The sequence below is a fragment of the Crocodylus porosus genome, unplaced genomic scaffold (genome assembly GCF_001723895.1).
Source record: "Crocodylus porosus isolate Cpor-Errol unplaced genomic scaffold, CroPor_comp1, whole genome shotgun sequence".
Classification (NCBI taxonomy): domain Eukaryota; kingdom Metazoa; phylum Chordata; order Crocodylia; family Crocodylidae; genus Crocodylus; species Crocodylus porosus.
The window spans coordinates 4,365,991-4,371,572 of NW_017728945.1; positions in this window are offsets into that span (position 1 = coordinate 4,365,991).

Below are 5,582 nucleotides of genomic sequence, written 5' to 3' on the forward strand. Positions count from 1 at the left end.
CCACAGCTGCCCTGCCCACCCCAGCTCCAGCCCTTTAAGAAGAAAAACCACCCTGGGATTCATCAGCTCCTGCAGTGGTGTTGGGGGGCGGAGGGGGGTAGAAATGGGGATTGCCCCCTGCCAGGCAGGAACCTGTGAGTACAGGATTTTTGGAGCTGGAGGTGGGGCATGGGGGGGGCTCGTTTGCAAGCACCTCATGCAGTGTGGGGCAGTGGGGATCTTCCCCCCCGAGCCCAGCCCTGCCGAGTCAGGGCTTGCTTCTTTCACTCCCCCCACACCCTCAAGTGCTGGGAGCAGGGGCCTGGGCGATTCAAAGATTCAGAAGCAGTCGTATCTCTGAATCAGATTCGGCCGAATTGATCTGGGACAGTGATTCGAATCACCGAATCAAATCGCTGTCCCCCCGTAAAAAAAAAAACACCCACAGACAAAAACCGGTCAAATCCGAAGCAAATACTAGCCACTTCGCTCAGGCCTACTGTTCATATTTGCATGCACTTTCCAGTATTGCTACCTTATTAAAAAGCTTTGAGCCCCAGGCTGGAGGGTCAGTGAATAGTAGCTTTTATCACAAAGGAAGAGAGAGGTTGTGTATGGTCACCGCAGAGACAGCTGAGAAAAATCCTTCTCTGTTAGTATGACAGAACCATGTCCAAATCAAGAAGCCTTTTGAGCTAAGGCACCAAATAGATGCACTTCAATTATCCTATTGCTAATGACTACATTAAAAACACTTCTCTCCCAGAACCAGAGAAGCTCCCCACTAAGCTCCCCTGCATAACAGTTTGGAAGACACTGAAAAAGCATATCAAGTCTGGCTTTAGGAGATGGTCTTAGCAGGACACAGAAATTCTCACAGTGCAAATGCAGGTATCTACTGGGGTAGGAGGGACTAAGGCCAAGCTGTACTGAGGTCCGTGTCAGATGAGGGGGGATCTGGTGACATTAGTGCAAGTGTCATGATAATTTGGGTGATTAATGACTTTTTTTTAAAGAAAAAGTGATGCTGCAAGTTTACTTGCTCTTTTGATCTTTGTTTCCTACACCCACAGGGGCCAGGAAACTAATCAGGTTTTCCAGTTTCTAATTTAAGAACATGGCTTTTTTTTTTTTCCCCTCCCCATAGCGAGAGAAAAAAGCTCAGGCTCAAATATGTAGTACACAGCCCCAGCACAGGTGTCACACATACATGTGGACTCTAGGATGGATAGTCACAGGCACATCTGGGGTAAGGCTGAATGAGTTGATGTATCACAAGTACACACCAATTAAAGAATTTTTTTTTCTTTAAAATTCTAGTTGGTCTGATAAAAGATATCACGTCTACCATGAGTCCTGATTGCTAATACACACACCCAGCACGGGTGTCACAGATACACACCTGTACATACAGCCCTAATATTGGTATCACACAAATATTCTGATAGATACAATTTTAGCACAGAGGCCACCAACACACACAAATACATGCAGTCCTAGCATGGATAAATCACAAATGCAAATTAGTTCATGTAGCTGTACCACAGGTCTCACAAATACATGTGGGTATGAGGCTTCTGCCGTGGGTGACAAATTCAGTGCGATACAGTCTTTATCAGGACTATCAAGGCACATGCCAGTGCCTGCAGCCCTAGCAATGGATGTCACAAATACCTACCAATACATGCATTTCCAAGCATGGGTGTCACTGTGCCATTAATATACAGCAATTATGGTGTGCTGGACCCCATGGCTTAGGTCTTTCACTCTATGGTAGGCTGACAGCCAGTGGCATAGCTGTCACCTAATAGAGATCCTTTCTAGACATCCCAAAAGTCAGCCTGACTCCACTGGGCTGCTAAACGAGGTGAAAACAAGCTGTAGGCAGATGGGTGGCTTCTGGAAATCAGGTTGGCCATGCCCATCTGCCCCTACCTGGGATGCAGGGAAATGCATGGAATTCAGTGTGGAAAAAAAACCCAAATACTTCTTCTGGAAGAAAGTTGCAGCATTTGCTGCCCTCTTGTGATGCACAGTGAGACAACGAATGCAATTCAAAGCTTTTTCCACAGAAGCAAACCTGTTACCCAGAGGAGTTACTAGAGACAGAAACGCTGGCAGCAAGGAGGATTTTGCCCCGACTCTGTGCAGGTGCAGAGTTCTCCACCAGTCTTCCCAGCGATCAAATGACCAGTGTCAAGCTTGTCCCTGTTACTTGGACAGCTCTCAGCTACCCATCCCTAGCATCACTAGGCATCAGGACTGTGTGGAACAGCATCGTTTTGTTTCGACGTCCGTTTTGTCATTTCAAAGAGACAGATTTTCATTTTGAAAGTACTGTTCCATGTCATTTCATCGAAACAGTTTCGCTGTTTCAACGTTTCGCCTACAGGCTATCATGGGGAATTGTGAAACTTTGTCATTTCTTACCTGATTTGAATGAAAACAGCAGGGAGGGTAGCCCCTGCTGAGGCCACAAAGCCTATCAAGTTTCAAGGAGATAGGTGCAGGGGTTTCTGGGAACCTGCACCTCAGGCTGATGACAAGCAAAACTTGTGGCACGTGTGGGTGTTAAGGTGCAACGGGGTGAAAACAGCAGGCATCCAAACCAGGATCCAAGCAGGTGCGGTGGGGTGTCACCACATCCCCAGCAATGCAGAACACTCTCGCTCAGACCACTGGTTGGTGGACAGGACAGGTGTTCCCAGGCAACCGTGGCCACATCCGGCCACGTCTGGCTGAGGCTTGCTCAGTAGACCAAGGGGTTGCACAGCAGCATCTCCACATTCTCAGTGAGATAGGCAGCCACCAAGGCTCGAGTGCTACATGGCTGATTGTGGGGTCTGGTGCCTCTGGATCCCACCATGGAAGCCATGCCCTTGGCCCACACTGGCAGTGCCTGTGGTGGAAGAGGAGACTGGATAGTGGATGGCATGCTGGCACGGGACAGTGGATCCCCCGCCCCTGCTGTTCTGCCTCCCTGACTTCACCAGCACCTGCGTCCATTGATTCAGGCTTTGACTGCTGCATATGTTGTCCTTCAGCCTCAGGTCACACATGGCGGCCAGCACATGAAATGTACTGGACCACAAGGATCAAGCCCTTTCCTGATGCCCTCCTTCAGCCACCCCACCTGAGTCTGCACATCTGGTGAGATTGGCTTGCCCCAGCCAGAACCATTGATCCCCCGGAAGCTCTCCATCTGGCTCTGAATTTCCCTCACTACAGGGATTGCCTGGCTATGGAGGGCATCACCAGTGCTGAGGGTCTCAGTGGCCTCGAGGAAGGGCTTGAGGATCACCAAGATCTGGGAGTTAGTATCCCACTCATCTGTGTTAAGAGGGCTGCTGATCCCAGTCTCCTCGAGCAAGGCCATCTCATGGATGGCCTTCTGTTGCTCCACCAGCCTTTTAAGCATCAGGTATGTAGAGTTGCACCAAGCCTCCACATCCTGCATGATTTTGTGCTGCGGGATGTTCAGCTCCTCTTGTTTGTCTTGTAGCATCTTGTCCCCCTTGATGCTCCAGTGGAAGTAGGCTGCCACCTTCCTGCATTTTGAAATGAGCTTGCCAGTGGTGCTAGCACTGTCCCTAGCAGCCCTGTCCCCCTCCAAGGTGTCCTGGACAACGAGGTGGAAGTTGTGTGCCACACAGAGAATGTTAACAAAGTTAGCATCATGGACTGCCTTGATCCTATTGGCCCCATTGTCAGTGACCACGAACCCGCAGATGATCTCACCCTGCCCAATGAGCCACCCCTTTACCAAGTGGTTCATGGCCCCCATGATCTCTGTTGCTCTGTGGGACTTATCCATCACCTCGGCTTGAAGGAGAGCCCACCGACAGCCTGACTGGTTGCACCACTGCCCTGAGAGGTAGGCATGATTGCCACCCAGCTCCTCCAGATGTCCAAAGTGAAGCGTAAGGCCAGCTGTGGACCTGCCTTGTGCAGCTCCTCCCTCAAGTACTCCCTGTATGCCTCATACAGGGAGGGCACCACCATCTTGCTGAAGGTGGTGCATGCAGGCACTTGGTAGGATGGGGCCACGAGCCACCTGAATCTTGGCCCCTCAACTAAGGAGAAGGGCTGGCCATCGACAGAAAGCATCTCTCCAGTGTTCTGGGTGATCTCACTTGCCCTTGCTCCCCTTTCTGTCCATCTTTCCCCCACTGTTCCAGGGTGACCTGCCTCTGCTTTGGTGGGGACAGGAGTACTTCTGTTTGAGTATGCTCCCTGGTGCTAGGCTGAAGAGGAACAAGGGCAATGGGGAGGTGCCTGCAGAGATACATCAGTATCCCCATGGTGCTCATGTGTTTTGATCCCTTCCCCCAGCTGGTTCTGGCTCAGCAGTGCAGGCAGATAGCTTATGTGGGATCATCTGCCAGCTCAAAATGATCCCAGACCACACTACCCGCCCATTTTTGGGGTGTGGGGCATGTGCAGGTGCTGCCTTTTCCCCCTCCTCAGCAGACAAAGATACAGCAACAGGAGGAGCAGACTCAGCTGAGCCACTTGCCTCAACCTCTATGTCAACCTTCTCCAAAGTGCCTTCTGGGGAAGGAGGAGACCTGGCTCTAGGGGAAACTTGAGGGGTGTGGAGCACAAACTCAGCTGATTCCCCTTCCTTTCCCAGAATTTCCCTTGCTATGGCACTCAGCTCCAGCTCCAGCTCAGCTGTTCCTCTGGCACTGGAAAGCTCAGCACAGGAAGTGAAATGGGGGTGGAGGAGACTCATGCTGGTGCTGCTGCTTGTTGTCATGAAGGGGGAGGGGTTATGGCTGGTGCTCTTGGAGGGGATGCAGACTTAGGGAAGCAGTGCCAGTGCCACTGCCTGTGCATCTCCTTGCTGCCTGTACTAGCGGAAGCCGCATGCCTGCTTGTTGTAGGAAAGAGGCTGTGTCTCAGTCGGGGTAGGGAAAACGTACAGCTCTCCCTATACCCCCTGTTCTGCCCCTTCCTGAAGGCTTGCCAGCTGCCTTTCCAACACATTTCATGGTGTGATTCATAGTGTCTTTGCCTTGGTGTGCTGGAAAATCTGTGTCTTCTTCTGTAACGTTATCTGATTTATGTAATATCTGTATTTAATATTTAAATGTACATACGTGTTCCTATATAAATTCTATATTATAATATGCAATATAATTATGCTGTGCAAAGCTGCACAGTGAATGTAATGCACACTGTAAGAGAAAGCACAGATTTGAAAAGAATCAAAATAAACTAACAAAAACAAAGAAAGGATTTTTGGGGGAGGAATAAATTATCAATGGATACAATAATAAAAGGGTATAGAAAGTAAAAAAGGTATTGATGAATCCCACTTGCTAGGCTACCAAGTAGGAAATGAATGGTAGCCTTTGCCGTCTGATGCTGCTGAGCTGCTGAAAGACACAGCTCAGTAACTGATCCCAAGGCAGAAAGCAGCCAAGTTCAAACAATGCTGCTTTTTATGCTTTTTTCCCCCATCCCTCCCCCAGAGCACTGGGATTGGAAGGGACCTCAGGGAAGGATCAGCCACTGGCCAGCTACACAGTCAATATCAGAGCAATTCTTCCCTCCGATCCCCTTCCTTTCTTTACTTTGTCATGGGCAACTGGTGCTAC